We start from the raw sequence: 17,518 nt of genomic DNA, 5'->3' as shown, positions 1-17,518 counted from the left end.
TATCACGATCCTTGAAGAATTACAGAGATTGACACCAGCATCAAAGATGGAGGGGTTACCATAATATTCTCTTGGATTCTTCTCTTTGGCTACTGTAAGAATTAAGAGGGATCATAGAGCCTGATAGTGAACCATTACCAATTTAACCAAACGATAGACTTAGGCACAGCTACTGTGCCAGATGTGGTATCTTTACTATTGCCACCAAGCCTCTAACCCTTGAGATATGACTATTGATTTGGCAAAGATTTTCTTGTCCATAGCCAGCAGCAGAGAATGAAGGAAGTGGTGTATCTGTATGTGGCTGTGAAGAACTACGTAAGGACTGAGGTTTTATGTTATTTGCAAACTCACAAGCTGGCTGCCTACTGTTTTATGGATGTTAGCAGAAGACATGAGACTCCTGGGTCAGACACAGAGGACTTTACCACTCACTGAAAAGGCAGTAGCCAGAATTTCATATTCATTTGCATTGGTTCCCCACACCTCCTAAGCCTCACAGTGTGGGGAGTGAAGGAGATGACACAAACCGGCGGAGATGGATGCCGATTCACTCAGTTGGTTGCCTTACAGGAAAGGAACACTGAGCTTGGGAAATTTGTTTTTATTGTAGGGCTCCTTTTTGCCTGGGAGAAGATATTGCCTCATCCCTCAAGGTTGCTCACTATAATCATAACCCTGAGAAATGGCCAGGACTGACTGGCCAGGGCTTTGTGTTCTTGGCACACCCAGAAACCGTATGCAGGGGTAGTTGTAGATCATGGCAGGTTTCCTCTCCCAACAGTGGCAAGGACACTTTTACAGTCTTGCCTTAGAGCTGTGTCAGCTTTCTTCCTGTCTGTCATAATCTACTGTCATTGGGATGACGACTACCTTTACATTGCACAGAACATCATGCTGGTCCACAATATCAGTAAGACCATGCTTATGAAACATAATCAGTAGGAGACTGCACAAGCCCTAGGTACCTAATAAGTCACATGCATGCCGGAAGGTGGAAGATTAATTCCACAGACATTCAGGGTCTCCACATTGGTGAAGTTTTTAGGGGTCCAGTTGCCTAAAGCATACCAGAACCACCCCTCTAAAGCAAAGGAAAAATTGTTGCCCTTTGTACCTCCTACCCTTAGGAGGTACTATGTACTTTGGCCCTCTTTGGATTTTGGAGGCAGCTATTTCTCTTGAGAGTATTTCGCCACGATGGGCTCAGTATTATCAGATTCATGAGTCTCAAAATTGGGCAGAAACATCATCTGATGAAAATGGTACGGTCAGGATCAGGCTCTAGTTGACATAGAAAGCCCACTAAAATTATAATAGGTGGCTTAGACCTTATGTAACCTACCTCTGTTGCACCAATGGCTCTCCCTTAATGCTCCTGGGGATGTGAGCTACAACCAGCTCATGGAAGAAGAAGGGACTTGGGCCTGATTCACAGAGTCTGGCTTCCTGAAGCCACGGTTGTTCCCTCTGTTTCTGAATGCAACCGCCTTGTGGCCCTGCACAGGATGTGCTGTCCTCCTCCACAGGCTGTGCACACCTGTGACCCATAAACTGCTGTCGGTCTCATCTGTCCAGCACTGGGTGTCACGTGTTCAGCCATCCCCACACCTCTAGGATGAGAATCTCTTCCTCTTCTACAGGGTGAGAAGAGGTGATTAACACAGGATTGGCCCCATCCTCTGCAAACTTAGGTTATACTGGAATAGAGGTCTTTGTTCTAGGAAATTAGGGTCCTGGTTCAGAGAGAACAGTGAGGGTTCCACAAAACTATGAGCTGCAACAACCCCTGGCCATGTTGGGTTTCTCATGCTAGTGGAGTCGCAGGAAAAAATAAATAAATAAAGGAAAGAAAAAAAGAAGGATGGGGGAGGGGGGAAATGGAATAGCTATACTGGCTGGTATAATCCACCCTGATTATTAAGAGAAGCTAGGGTTGCTATTGTACCTTAGAAGCATCTTTCAAATATGTCTAGGATAAGCCCATGGCTGCCTGTCTTATGGGCAACCTTGCCCACTCTTAACATTCCCAGGGGTCTTGTCTGCCCAGGTTGAGACCTCTGCTCTGATACTACCTTCATCATGAGCAGCAAAATGAAAGCCATAGCACCTTTGGTCCCTACAACCAAACGGATGGAACCCACTGAGAATCTGACTGCTCCTACCCAGTGGGAATCTGACTTCCCCACAGGCTGCCTGGAAGAGTGGGTGATACAACCCAGAAATGTAAGGGACAAACTTACAATGAGACACACACGTAAGGGGTACCTGGGGCAAACTTTGAACAATGAGAGACAGTATACAGTATCTAATTCTTCTCCCTTCTCCCACCAAAGAACTTTTTGAGATGGTGGATCCACACAGCTTGTGGCAGGTGACACGGTAATTGGCTGTGTTTTAACTGTTGTGTGAAGCTGTAGTCAGCTTAGTAATATACCACTTCATATTTGTTCTCCTTCATTTTCTTCCTTGTGTGTTTTCTCTGATCCCAGTTGCCTTGGAATTGCACCCCTTCCCAATAAAATTTAGCATGTAGGTCTCCTCTCAGATTCCATTTTTCTAAAGAGCTTATGCTAAAACAGTATGCAGTAACAGGGGCGCCTGGGTGGCTCAGTCAGTTAAGCATCCGACTTCGGCTCAGGTCACGATCTCACAGTTTGTGAGTTCGAGCCCCACGTCGGGTTCTCTGGTGACAGCTCAGAGCCTGGAGCCTGCTTCGGATTCTGTGTCTCCTTCTCTCTGCCCCTCCCCGACTTGTGCTCTATCTCTGTCTCTCAAAAATAAATAAATGCTAAAAAAAAATAATAAAAAAACCCAGTATAGAATAACAATAGGTTTCTGAATATTTCTACCAGAACAAAATTTACCCTCCTCCCCCAGTAAAAGGCAGAAGTGGAAAAACATGGTACTGACAATGGAGCCAGACCACTTTTTGCATGGTGGAGAAACATAGGACAGGGAAAGAAATGGTGTTGTCAGAGATGCTTAATTCTTTCTCCCAAGCTCACCAATCTAATTATTACTTCTCCTCCCACTGGGAAATGTAAGCAAGGGGTGATAAAAGCCCAGGAAGTATTCTATTTTACATTGCCTAAAGGTTGTATGAAGTCAGGGGAATTGATTCTCCTTCCACCATGGTGACTAATGAGTGGCATTTATACCTTTTGAAATTTTCCCACAGTGTTTAGATATTCTGTTCTTTCTTTTTCACTATTTTTTCACCTTGTTATTTCTGTTTTAGAAGTCTTTATTCATCAGTCTTCAAGTTCACTGACTCTTTCCTTGGCTGTGTCCAGTCTATCACTAAGCATTCTTCATGTTTGTTACAATATTTTTGATTTGTAACATTTCCTTTCCATTCTTCTTAGAATTTCCCTCTCTCTCTCCTTACATTACCCATCTGTTCTTGCATGTTGCCCACTTTTTCCACTGGAGCCCTTAGCATAATACTCATTATTGTTCTAAATTCCTGCTCTGATAATTCCAAAGTCTCTGCCGTATCTGAGTGTGGATCTTATGCTGGTTTTATCTCTTCAAGGTGTGACTTTTGTCTTTTACTATGTCTTATAAGTTTTTGTTGACAGGAGGACATGATGTACTAGATAAAGAGAAGGAAGTAAAGAGGGCTTTAGTATAAAGTTTTATATTTATCTGGCTTGGACTTAGGATATGTTTACTGTTTCCTGTAGCTGTAGGTGTCAGAGACTAAAATTTCCTCTGCTGCTCTTGTTTTTGTCCCCTCTGCTGTTGTTGGGTTTCCCTAGAAACTTCTTCTTAAATAAAGCCTGAGATGTGCAGTTATTTCAGTTGTAATTCCCTGCTATTACACAGAAGACTTATTGATGTGTTGGTAAGAAGTGAGAGAAGGAGAAGCATTCTATAGTCCTATGATTAGGACCTGTATTGTAGTGAGTCCATGCCCCTGGGCTATGACCTTCACAAATACTTCTCAGTTTGTTTTTGGCTTTTTTTCCCCCTCCTTCTTAGACGAGACAGAAAGGCTAGAAAGGGCTGTAGTTGAGTATTTCTCTTTCCCAAGCCAATCAGACACTGATAAAACCCATGTTGTTAGGCTTTTGTAAAATAGTCTCCTTGAAGATAGGCCTTATTATGGAGAACAGAGAGTTCCGGACTTCTGCAAAGTGGCTTCATTTACCATCCTCTTGCTTGAAGTATAGAGAGATTTTTCTCCAATCTTCATTGTAAGTACCTGGTAGATCTCCTTGGAGGTGAAACTCACAAAAGTGTCAAGTCCTCCTAAGACTGTTCCCCACCCTGGCGTTTGTAACCCTCAAGCTTGTTCACAGGGAGCCTTCAGTGACTAATTAATTACCGTTTAAGCTTTTTGGCCCCAGTACTTGTTTCCCCAGAGGTTTCTGCTCTGGTAAGCTGTGATTCTGTGTGTCCACCTGTCCATCTCTCCAACTCTGGGGACAGAGGTATGACCTCAGTTCTCTGATGGATCTGAGAACAGTTGTTGATATTCAGCTTGTTTGGCTTTTTTCTTGTTTTGTGGCTGGGTATGATTACTTCAAAGCTTCTTACATGCTGGATCAGAAACCAGAGGTCAAGACTTTCTTTTGTTTGTCATTTACAGACAAAATTAGTATTGTAATAAAATTTAATAAAGGTTTTGACTCAATATTTTACTAATAATGCTGCCTACCATGTCTTGCAATATTCCAAAATGTTGTGTATAAACATATGCAGATGATGACAAACAGAAAATGGAGCCAATAAGGCTTGAAAGGTAAGGGCTGGTATGGTATGTGGGCCATGAGGTCTTGTGCTCTGCTGCAGTGAGCCATGGTCCAAGTTTAAGAGCTCCTTTGGTATGTTATGACCTTGCTGCCTATGTTCCAAGGCTATTGCTTGTTTCCACATTTCCACTGAATCTTAAATCTCGCCCACCTATTGTCACACTTAGAACCTAAGAGATAACAACAAAAGATGCTCCAGCCATATGCACAGTCTTGAATATTGTGCCAAGATTCCAACCATATCTTTATTTCCTCTCCTACTCCAATAAAATATCAAGAAACCCTCATCTCTTTCCCTTAGAACAGAGGAAAGAGATGGCCTGAGAAATTTGCCTTGTGTGTTTTCTCTTAGCTTTCACCTGGCCTGCTCCCATCCCCTAGGTCTAAAGGTAACTCCTGAGCAAAAGGCAATCCAAGTCCTACCAAGAAAGAGAAGGGAAATTATGTATTCCTCCAAAGGTCCAGCCTCTAATCCTTGATAAATGGGAAGTAGGGCATCCTTCTCCAGTGGGCTATTAGCGTCTGCATATACCGACTGCATCAGAATCAATTGCATTAAAATTGCACATGCCTGGGCTCCTGTCCAAATTTACCAAACCCAAATTTTTGCAATAATAATGCACTCCCCTGATCTTCTTGTGTGCATCACAATTTGAGAGCCACTGAGTTAGAACAGCACAGGGGTGGGAAGGCAAGAATGAGGGGTAGAAGTCATCATTAAAATTCAAATACAGATTTGTACCTATTTTTATGTCAGATTCACCAGGCAAGGATGATAGCCCGTGGTCCTATGGCCACATGTCATCTTTTAGAGCTTAAAGCATGATCCTTTGAGCAACCACGAATAAAAAGTAATTTCCATTATAAACTGCATATGTAAGGTAATTTTACAGATTCTGAAGTCTTACAAATGAGATTTTAATACAAGACACATGACTAATATGGATTCTTATCTGTTTTTTTAATGTCTATCTATTTTTGAGAGACAGAGAGAGAGAGAGAGAGAGAGCGCTCGTGGGCAAACGAGTGGGGGAGGGGCAGAGACAGAGACAGAGGATTTGGAGCGGACTCCCTCTATGCAGGACTCAAACTCACCAAGTGAGAGATCATGACCCAAACTGAAGTCAGAAGCTTAACTGACTGAGCCACCTGAGGCCCCTCGATTTTTATCTGTTTTTAATAATATTACTAGTAGTGATAGGGGCTATCGTTTATTGAGTGCTTAACCCTGCTTTTGACATGGTGGTAAGTGGTTTTCATTGATTAGCTCAATCAATTTTTACAGAAATCATGTGAGGTAAGTAAAATGATTATTCCCATTTCACATATGATGAGACTGAGGCCTAAAAAAATTAGGTAACTTTTCCAAATCCTATAACTTGTAAATAGCAGAGATAGAACACAGCCCAAGACTGCCTGCTTAAGCTCATAACCACTGTCTCACTGCAGTAAAATTAATTAGATAATAACATATTTTAAAAAAAATTACAGTCCTTTGTGATATTGGTCAATTCTGACCCTTGTCTCTGCTGTTTGGCTCCTTAAACACCATAAATCTTTGATACTTAATTTTGAGTGTGTAGATGGCTGAATGTGCCTACATTTAATTAAAGAGAAGTACATTTAATTGCGCTGGCAAATTTTAAATGCTTGGCTATCCTCTGAGCTGGCAAAATCTTCTGTTCTTAGGTTAACCCTCACACTGCCAGAAAATTTGCTTAATGAATGAAAGTTTGGTTGAATAGTGAGCGCCTACACAGCCTTTGAGGATTAGGGTTTTCGAGGAGAAGCAAGCAGCAGCCTCATTCTCTGATGAAGTAGAGGGTGCTTTTGGAATTTCCTGGGAAACTCAGGTGGCCCTTTCCTGCCTTTCCCAGGGACATGGGATCTATCCAGTTCCCTGGATATTTGATAGAAACCCTCCGTGATCAATCAGGAGTGGGTGGCAGTTCTAATTAGGGAGCTTAGGCCAAGGACATTTGAATATCAGCCTCTGAGAATTTAAAGCTCCTTTCAAAACCACACAAAACTATACAAAACGCTAAACCTTTCACAAAAGACCACAAGTTTCCAGCATTTGCTTGCTGCCTGCCATTTCTCCAGGCACGGTAATCAGGCACCCTGCTAAAGGTGGCTGTCAATATCACTTTCAAGCTCTGAGACCCATTCAGGGTTCTATGGATTACGAAGAGAAAAGAAGTTGGTCCACAGGCAATCCCACTTTTATTTTAACACTCCCTGGCGGATGTTCATTTCCCTTCCAGCTTCCTTCCTCACCTTTTCCCTTCTCAAGGTCAGCCCTGTCTTGATGGCACCTGGCTTCAACCTGCTGCGGCTAATGCACACCCACAATAGGCTTATGACCACAACCTCACACTGAGCCCTCCCACCTGAGTCGGCAGAGTCCCTTCTTTTCTGTCTCATTTGTGACCTTTCTCTGGGTTAGAAGGTCTTTGCTGCAGCAGCCAGGTCAGCCTCGTTATGGTGATTGTACTGCAGAAAGCGGCTTCTCCCTTGTTAGAAGTGACATCACTGTACATTAAAGACATCATATCTCCTTTCATATTAAAATGCCTGTCAGCTCTCCTGCTCAAAGGTTGTAAATCTGCCAGAGGAGACTGAGCTTGGGGAGTTTTCATTATGAAAATAGGAAGATAAACACTCTGTTTTACTGTCAAAGGGAAAGAAGTAGACTCCTGGTAATGACATTACTTTAAAAAATAAATATACATTTTATTAACTGAGTGTTATATAAGCACATTTTTAAAAGATAGCTTTTTTTTTTTAAAGAAAGTTTTTAAAACCCAGGTTTAAAAAGCAGGCTGGCATAGCTCAGATAGGAAACACAGCTGGAGAAAGATTTATTAATGCACGCATTTCACACTTGCTCTTATAGTAAATCATTAGACATTTTCAATGATTTTAGCACTTCATTTTTACTTGTCTAGTCTAAGAAGTGACAAAAGAATACTTAACCCACAATTCACCTTTAATTCACAAATGAAGTAGCCTTTGTGTCAGATTGAAACTCTTTCTTAACATTAAAAAAAATTTTTTTAATGTTTACTTATTTTTAAGAGAGACAGAGTGTGAGAGGGGGAGGGGCAGAGAGAGAGGGAGACATAGAATCTGAAGCAGGCTGTAGGCCCCAAGCTGTCAGCACAGAGCACGACATGGGGCTCGAACCCACAGACCGCGAGATCATGATCTGAGCCAAAGTCAGGCGCCCCTTTTCTGAACATTTTTGAAGACTGTCACCAAATCATCACTTGCTGGTAGAACTTGTCTGGCTGCCTGTCCCATATGTGTGTATAAGTAAGGGGAGTTTAAGGTGTCTTATTCGTAAGGTAGGGGTTCATTTCTACCTACCCACATAAAAATATAGAGAAATTACTGAGAGGTCTATAACTCTCCCCACATCCAAATGCCTTTGTGAGTCTTCAGGCTTTCTAGTTAACCCTTTCTAGCCACAGAAACATTTAGATTTGCTGGAATGTCTTACCATCAAAGATTGAATTAAATTCAATTACCATGAGTGAAAAAGACAAGCCTCCAGGGAGGTAGCTGGAACCCCGACATCCGCCTGTAGCCCTGTGGGATGTGCTGTGCTCATAAGTCACAACTCTGGCCTTGTTCTCCCGGGCCTGCTCAGTGGCCATCTCAGGAGAGGAGGGATCCTAGGAGAGATTAGTCAACAATATTTGCAAATGCCAAGAAATAAAACTGAGCCAGGGAAAGCCTCTGTAGTTCCTCGTAAAGAATCCCCTTTGGCAATGTTGTGAGATAAGGAATCTGGGGACGTGAGGCGCCATGATGGTTTGAGTTATCTCCTCTGCCTGAGAACATTTAGACCATGTTACAAAAGTTAACAATTTAAAACTAATGGCAGTGTGTTGCAGCTGAGGATGCGTGCCTTAAGAACAAAATGCCAGTTCAGACTCCACCCCCCCCACCTCCAAAAAAAAATTACCCAAGTGGAGTCTGGGCCAGGGAACTGTGATTCCAAACGCACTCAAATCTTCCTTCGAAGCATCAAATCCAACGAGGGAATCCCTGACTTAACACTCCTTCTGGATTTCACAGTTTGGCTTGGAGCTAAAATGCTTTTCTTTCTTGGTATGTACCAACACTCTGCACCGACTGCGGGGGATGTTGGTTGCAGTTCCTTTCGAAGTCAGGATCACACTCACATAAAATGGCCCAGCGCCTGAACCGCTCTGCACCACTGGCCCCGGAGTTGTTTCAGACCCCTTCAGGTCCCGTGAGACCATTTAGCGTAGAGAAGCAGCGGAGACTCACTAACTGAAGTCACCAACCTACCCAGAAATGCAGTGTCCTTGGACTCCACACGTTTAAAATCAATGAGAAGCTTTATAAAACAAACAAGAAGTAAGAAACTATACATCCCCAAGGCCATGAAGGAATGACTTAGTTACTCTGAACTGGTTTCCCTTCTGGGGAACCTTTATCTTCTTTACCTACAACCCAGAAGTGGATTGAAACCTCCACTAGTCATTACTTGGCTCTCCAAACATCTTCCTCCATTGGCCTTGTTTACTAAATGAAATCGCAGCTGAAAGGGGACAGGCCACCACAGTGGGCATCACTGCATGGGGAGGAGGTCAAGTTGCCTTTGCCCCGCTGCTCCCAGCCCTTCATTGCTGGCCTGCTGCCAGAGGCGAACGTTTGGCTGGATATTCGGGACCCCATACAGAAACTACGGCACTGCTACAGTCAGCAAGTTGGATCTAGTTCATGTATGGGATAAAAAACAGTTTTGCAATAAGGCTAATTTTTTTAGAAACAGAAAAAGTGTATCTTTCCCATGTGGCTGAAATTCTGTAGATAGCTTTAAAATCAGGGGCGCCTGGGTGGCGCAGTCGGTTAAGCGTCCGACTTCAGCCAGGTCACGATCTCGCGCTCCGTGAGTTCGAGCCCCGCGTCAGGCTCTGGGCTGGTGGCTCGGAGCCTGGAGCCTGTTTCTGATTCTGTGTCTCCCTCTCTCTCTGCCCTTCCCCCGTTCATGCTCTGTCTCTCTCTGTCCCAAAAATAAATAAAAAACGTTGAAAAAAAAAATTAAAAAAATAAAATAAAATAAAATCATGGGCATTGAGGCCAGGGTCCCAGGCTCAATTTCTACAAAGGCTGGTTCCAGAGTCATAAACTGTACCTCCCTCCTAGAGATACCTCTTCTAATGCACCGTGTTATAGGTGTGTTTCATGCATCAGGATGGTGAGTTGCTGACAAATAAGAATGAATCAGCACACGTATTATTAGCTGTATATGAAGCATGAGTTTTAAAGCATGTTTTATGGAATGAAGACAGTTTTAAGAATGTGGCAGATTGTATTTTCAAAGGGGGCAGCAACAAGATCTCCCATCCCACATGTTCTTACAATATGATTTTGAAACTCCTCCCATTGAGAAGGGGGGTTGATGGCTCCCTTCAAAGTAGAGGTTCTGACCAATAGAATACAGCAGAAGTGACTCTCTGTCACTTTTTTTTTTTTAATGTTTATTCATTTTTGAGAGACAGAGCATGAGCGGGGTGGGGGGAGGGGGCAGAGAAAAAAAGGGAGACACAGAATCTGAAGCAGGCTCCAGGTTCTGAGCAGTCAGTATGGAGCTCAACGCGGGGCTCAAACTCACAAACCATGAGATCACGACCTGAGCTGAAGTCAGACACTTAGCCAACTGAGCCACCCAGGCGCCCCAACCCTCTGTCACTTGTGAGGCTGGGTCAAAGTCTTCCACTTTGTTCGCTGGAACACTCACTCAAAAAAGTCTTCACCCTGTAAATTGTCTGATTACTGAGGTTGCCATGCTGTGAGGAAGCACAACTAGCTCTGCAGAGAGACCACAGGGAGTGGCCACGTGACCACAACTAGAGAGATGCCTCACCAGCCCCCAGCTGCATAAGCCCGCTGTCAAAGTAGCTCTAGCCACCATCTGACTGCAACCTTGGGAGACCTTGGGCGAGAAACTCCCAGGTCTGTCCCAAACTCTCATCCAATGACACTGTGAGAGATTACAGAATGATTTTTATTTAAGTAACTAGGTTGGGGGGTGATTTGTTATGAAACAATAGATAACTGGAAAGAAGTTAGCTATTGGGCCCATGTCTACTGCAATGCATGGGTTAGTATCTGTGCAATTTAAAAGAAATTGAAGTGGTTAAGGAGCCTAGACTCTGGGTGTCAGCTGCCTTGGCTCAAATCCCAGATCCACAACCATGCGACCTTGGGCAAATTGCTTTCCTGAGCCTCAGTCAACTCGCTTATGGACTGGTGATAACAATTATAGTAATTCATAGGATTGCATGAAGATTAAATTAATTCACATTCATAAAATGCACACAACTGTATCTGACAAATAAGAAGTGTTACCAGGAGAATTCCAGGTTATGTAGGGCCTGAGGCATATACAGTTTGATACCTCTCTCTTTTTTTTAGGTTTACTTATTTATTTTGAGAGAGAGAGAGAAAGAACGGGTGCATGCACACACACCAGTCTGGGAGGGGCAGAGAGACAGAGAAAGAGAATCCCAAGCAGGCTCTGTGATGTTAGTGTGGAGCCTGACTTGGGGCTGGGTCTCGCAAACCGTGAGTTCAAGACCTGAGCCGAAATGAAGAGTCAGATGCTTAACAGACTGAGTCACCCAAGCGCCCAACAATTTGGTGCCTTTTAAACACAAATACATAAAATTACAAATACTAGGAATATTCAGGGTTAGGCATGTTCTAGGCGCTCTCCCTGTCTCCCAGGAGCTTATAGTCCACAAATAAATGCAGAAAACTAAACAAATATTTACAAACTGGTCAGATTATTTTTGAAAACACCTGTCTTTTGGCACTCATTTATTGTGAAAGGAGTATAGATTGGCATTCCGGGAGAGAAATATGGCAACACTTACAGCAAATTGTCTTTTAAATTGTGCAAATCATCGGAAACAGTGACTCTACTTAAGGGGATTTATCTAAGGAAATACTCAGATAAGTATTCAAAAAAATGCATACATACATACATATTTAAATATATATTGTTATTGTAGCAAAGAATTTAAAATACAGTTGTTTAATAATGAGGAGATTAAATTGTGGCTGAGAATTATGCTGCTATTAAAATGATTTTATATTCACTGGCATGTAATGATCTTCACTAAGTAGAAATAAATGAGAAAAAAAGATGATACAACAATGAGTGTCATACTGAGCAAGACTGATTGAGAAACAGAGATGGGAGTGTCCTGGGAAGTTCTGTATTCACATGCTGTTTTGCTTGGAGTAGTGAAATAACAGGCAAATTTTGAGGGTTTTTTTTTTAATCTCTAGTTTATCTGCAGAAACTGTGTCATATTTGTGCAATAAAAGTAAATACATTTAAAAAAAAAAAGAATGACCACATCTCACTGAGGGCTCCCCTTTTTCCTTGAGAGTAATAAACCTGTCTCATTAAATGTTCATATTTACCCTCACTTCTTGGTCCATCTTCAATAAAAACACATATTTAATAAACCACCAGTTTTTCCAGACTTGGAAAAACCTTCTGGCTCAGACTTAGATGTGTTGGAATAGTAGGTGAAATGCAAGTTAGTTAGCCAGGACAGGACATGAGCTAACAAGACATACACCCTTTCTGGAAGGCCTTCTGCCCTCCACAGCCAAGCCCATGGATGGAGCATAACTACATTCTAAAGTGTGATATAAAATGCTGACAGTATTGGTAGAAGATAACACACCATCTCTGTGGTTTAATTGGATCGATTTTCCTGGAAATAATCATGCACATTCATCTGGAATGTCTTTGATGCCCTCACTTTCATGACAGCTACCACTTTTCTGATTGTCTGGGAGGGTGGAGGACTTTAAGGCGTTAGGGATGGCTGTAAGTAAGAGGCTTCAATCTTTTGCCTTATAAATATCAGATCGTTCAAGTTAAATAAAATCTACCCCACACCATCCTCATGTCCTTCTTCCCCCACACCCTGCTTTTTCTAGCAAACAGTTGCGGTTTTGTTCTTTGATGTGAATGAGATGGACAGAGTCTAGTGTAGTTCCTCTTGGCCCCATCCCACAGGAAGGCTGGTCGGTAAGGCTGCTCTACACCTTTGGCAGGTGGACCTATATCTCCTGCTTGTCTGGGAAGGCCATCACACCTCTAAATCCCTGCGCTATCTCCCCATGCCTGGCGCCGATGCCATTACTCTGTAATAAGAGATTTATTATATAGGCTGCTAAGGACCACTGTGTTATTAAGATGCACACGGGCAAAATCGTGTATCTGCTATTATCACCTGATCAGAAGTGAGTTTATGAGGTCTTTGCCATGATGACATTGGGCTGAAAGACTGGGGAAGAGACCAAGAGCACATGAATTATCTTGGGGAACATTTAGAGGGCAGGAGTGCAGAACCCAGAGCCAGTTAGATGGGGACACTTGACAGGGACACCCTCGTGAGAATTCTAGTGGTGTCAGGGGATGGCTTGTGAAATTAGGGAAGGAGGTACACCATGGCAGGGAAACTTTGGGAAGACAATTGAAGACAACTGCTTTCTTCAAACGGCTCATCCCTATTGGCCAGCACTGACTATCCACATGGGAGGCTGGAGACACTGTCCTAGAGCTTACATTCCCATACCAGGAGGCAATGCCCTTTCTCCTGATGGACCTTTCTCCACAGAAACTTTGCTTCTCTTGTGTTTTCCAGGGGACATTCTTGTTCTATGCTGCTGCATCTGACTTGCCACGTCCTTCTCAGATGGAGGGCTGAGTGAGCTACGGCGGCCTACCTAATGATTGCTAGTCTTAACGATCCTTGTAAATCCCTGTCAGATGCATATATTCAGCTTAGTACTGGCGTGGGTCCTACATATGGTCTAAGGAGGAAAATCGCAGCCCCAGTTTTGTTCAGCAGCTGCTCTCGGGCGAAAAGTTTCACTCTTTCTAATATGGCACGTTGTGCAGGTTTGTGTAAAATTCATGGCCTCACACTTTGTCAAATAATACCTCTAAGTTAGGCGAGCATTCTTGGGCCAACAGAAAGTTGCCAGTGGTTTAGGAATGAAGGAACTTCAAAGATGGAAGGAAGCCATGCAACAGAGCTTAGCCAAGGCTTCCTCTGCTCCAGCTAGTGGTGACTAAGAAAATATTATTCTTTCAAACACATACACATACCCTAAGAATAGAAAAGTTGTCTTCATTTATGTTCTGAACGAGCAATCAATTTTCTGTACAATAGAATTCCTCCACAATCTCTTTTTCCTTGATTTTTTGAATTTTTATGAATGTACTATTGAATTTTGTTCACAATAACTTATGCTGGAAAAACTTCTTTAAGTTATTTGGGGATGGAGGAGCCAAGATTTATAAGACTCTAGTTTTCCGTCATGTGTAATTAGGGAGAAATTTATATGCTGAAGGTGGAACTGGTGTATTCCCTGTCTCGTTTGGAAAGGGAAAAGCAAGTTTGAGTGAGATCTTTGCTGCCCCTGAAAATGAATGGATGCAAAAAGTCAGATTTGGAGAGCAATCATCAGTTTCAGGCACTTAGTCATTGATGAAGAAATGTTTATTAATTAATTGTGTGATTGAGGGCGGGGTAACAAGGCTCAAGAGGTGCTGAGATTCTGACTCCTATGGAGTCCACGCCGGGAACGTCATCTCCTTTCGTATTTTGTTTAAGATTTATTCAAGCCATGGTACTCAGAGGGTCTTATCCTGGGACCAACTGAAGATTCACTGATCTAGTAATTTACTCATTCATTTACATTTAGGAGAACCTTCTCTTTGCCAGGTACTGCACACATACATAAAACTTACAAAGGGAATGAGTTGTCATTTGGACATAGCGTTAGGATGGATCCTAGTCTAGCAAATATCTATGCCCGTTATTCAGGACCTCACACACCCAATGTGATAAGAGTAAAATCAGGAACTGTAACATCTGTCCTGCTTTTGACCAAATTGGAAGCTGTGTTTGTCCTCCCCACGTTTTACGTTCTTTTCACCCGGTATGTCTCAGTTCTCCAGCTTAAATCAAAAGGTCTTGCTTATCCTTCTAATAAAGGCAGCCGGGATTCTTCTCAACTGAGTTTATAAAGCAGACCCTCAAGGTAAGAGGATATTCTTTTTTTCTTCTAGTTACAATTTATGAAGATGATTGTCTGTTCCCCAAATTCTTTTGGGGATGGATGTGAAAAGAGGAGAATGTTGTATTTTTGAGACAGTTGAGCACCCTCTCTGTGTGGTGACCTTCTTGAAGTGTGTCCAGACATTGGTGCAGTTTTTGTCACAATAGAAACAACTATACCAGGGCGCCTGGCTGGCTCCGTCAGTTAAGCGTCTGACTCTTGGCTTCGGAGCAGGACATGATCTCCTGGTTTGTGAGTCTGAGCCCCACATCGGGCTCTGCACTGACAGTGCACACAGCCTGCTTGGTATTTTCTCTCTCTTCCTCTTTCTCTGCCCCTCCCATGTTTGCTCTTTCTGTCTCTCTCAAAATAAATAAATACACTTTTAAAAATTAAAAAAAAAAAAAAAAAGAAACAACTATAGTCTTTGCTCTTGAGAGTTTTAGGTAACAACACACGTGTTTCTTATGGCAGTGACTTCAGTGACAGCAGGTACATCCATCTCTCCTGATATTATATAGAGGGAAAGTCAACTACTTAAGAAAAACAAAATTGAGGTGAAGGAACTTATGCTAATGCACTGGTAATTTTCAGATACATTATGTTTACTAATCCAGAATTTGGGGGAAAACATCCATCTTCCAATGCTGAAAGTTACAGGGAAGTAGCATTTGGTCTGAAATTTTTGCAGTCTCCCTGGATGAAGGCCTGAGATTCTGGAGTTGTTCTTGAACTTGACCTTGCTAGTTTATAATATGCTGCATTTTAACTATACCACAGTGCTGGTAAAAGAAACCGTTACACCAAAAAAGCATATGGATTTGATAACCTACTCTGGAAAATCAAGGACATCTGGGTTTCTTGCTGTAAACATTTTTTTGAAAGTCTAAACATAAAGCACTGGTCCAATTCATTAACATTTTGGAATGAATTTCGTTATGATATGTCATAGTAGAAATGGATTGCGGGTTTTTTTGTAGTTGAAAAAAAATCAAAATTTTCACATTATCAGTGAAAACCACATTAGAAAGGAACATTTTGAAAATTGAATTAATTTTAAATAAGCTTGGTAGCAGGTATTCTAGCAGAAAAAATCCCTCAAAGATGTCAAAACGCATTTTTAAGAGTTAAAAGGACCACATGCCTTAGAAATTGTTTGCTGATATCTAAAATATTCCTAAATTTTTATATACGGTACTTTATTTCTTTGAGCTGGCCATACAGTCTTAATTAGTTTCACTGTGGTCAAATTAGCTTCATTGAAGTAGATGTACTCCCCAGCAAGATGAACAGCAGCCTTCTATAGCACAGATTTCCAACATAAACTATAATTCATGAGGGCCAACACAACTCTTTTCTTTGTAGCTGGGTAACCATTTATGTTTGAGGTGAAGATGTTAATATGGAAATTTTGTGAGCTAGGAGAGAGGACGAATGCTATCATTCTAATTTATGACCTTTCATATGAGGCCAAATGTAAAGGCAACTTCAATTGTTTTATATCTCAGGGCCAGCACATAGCAGATGTATGAAATTTGGAGTGTTAGACATAAACTTTTATTACCAAATTATAAATAATTTCTCCCACTTATAATGTTCACCTTTCAAGTTCATCTTGATTAAAATACAAGGGCAGCGTCACACCGATTTCACTGAATTTTACAGCTGAGAGAGGTTTTCTAGAGTTCACAGTGGAGCATAAAGCAGCATGGCATCTGGAAGACTCTCCTCACAGGGGTTCAGACCATGAGCCCATCTCCTTTGAAATTCAAAATGTTGGTCAGTGAGATCTGGGCATTTATTTAAACATCTCGAACATCACATTAAAACCAAATGCCCATGATGTAGAATATATCTTATCTCTTGATAAAAATAAAAGGTACATTGTCTTTACTGAGAAATTTGTCCATCAATCAACAAGCTTATATTCCTTCTTGGAAGATTGATTGATTGATTGATTTTATAATTTAACTTTATTTTTTATTTTTTAAAATTTACATCCAAATTATTTAGTATATAGTGAAGCAATGATTTCAGGAGTAGATTCCTTAATGCCCCTTACTCATTTAGCCCATCCCCCCTCCCACAACCCCTCCAGCAACCCTCAGTTTGTTCTCCATATTTATGAGTCTCTTTTGTTTTGTCCCCCTCCCTGTTTTTATATTATTTTTGTTTCCCTTCCCTTATGTTCATCTGTTTTGTCTCTTAAAGTCCTCATATGAGTGAAGTCATATGATTTTTGTCTTTCTCTGAGTGACTAATTTCACTTAGCATAATACTGTCCAGTTCCATCCACGTAGTTGCAAATGGCAAGATTTCATTCTTTTTGATTGCCGAGTAATACTCCATTGTGTGTGTGTGTGTGTGTATATATATATATATATATATATATATATATATATATATATACCACACCTTCTTTATCCATTCATCCATCGATGGACATTTGGGCTCTTTCCATACTTTGGCTATTGTTGATAGTGCTGCTATAAACATGGGGGTGCATGTGTCCCTTCGAAACAGCACACCTGTATCCCTTGGATAAATGCCTAGTAGTGCAATTGCTGGGTCGTAGGGTAGTTCTATTTTTAGTTTTTTGAGGAACCTCCATACTGTTTTCCAGAGTG

Source organism: Neofelis nebulosa, chromosome 3 (assembly GCF_028018385.1).
Source record: "Neofelis nebulosa isolate mNeoNeb1 chromosome 3, mNeoNeb1.pri, whole genome shotgun sequence".
NCBI lineage: Eukaryota > Metazoa > Chordata > Mammalia > Carnivora > Felidae > Neofelis > Neofelis nebulosa.
This window is presented reverse-complemented; position numbering follows the sequence as displayed.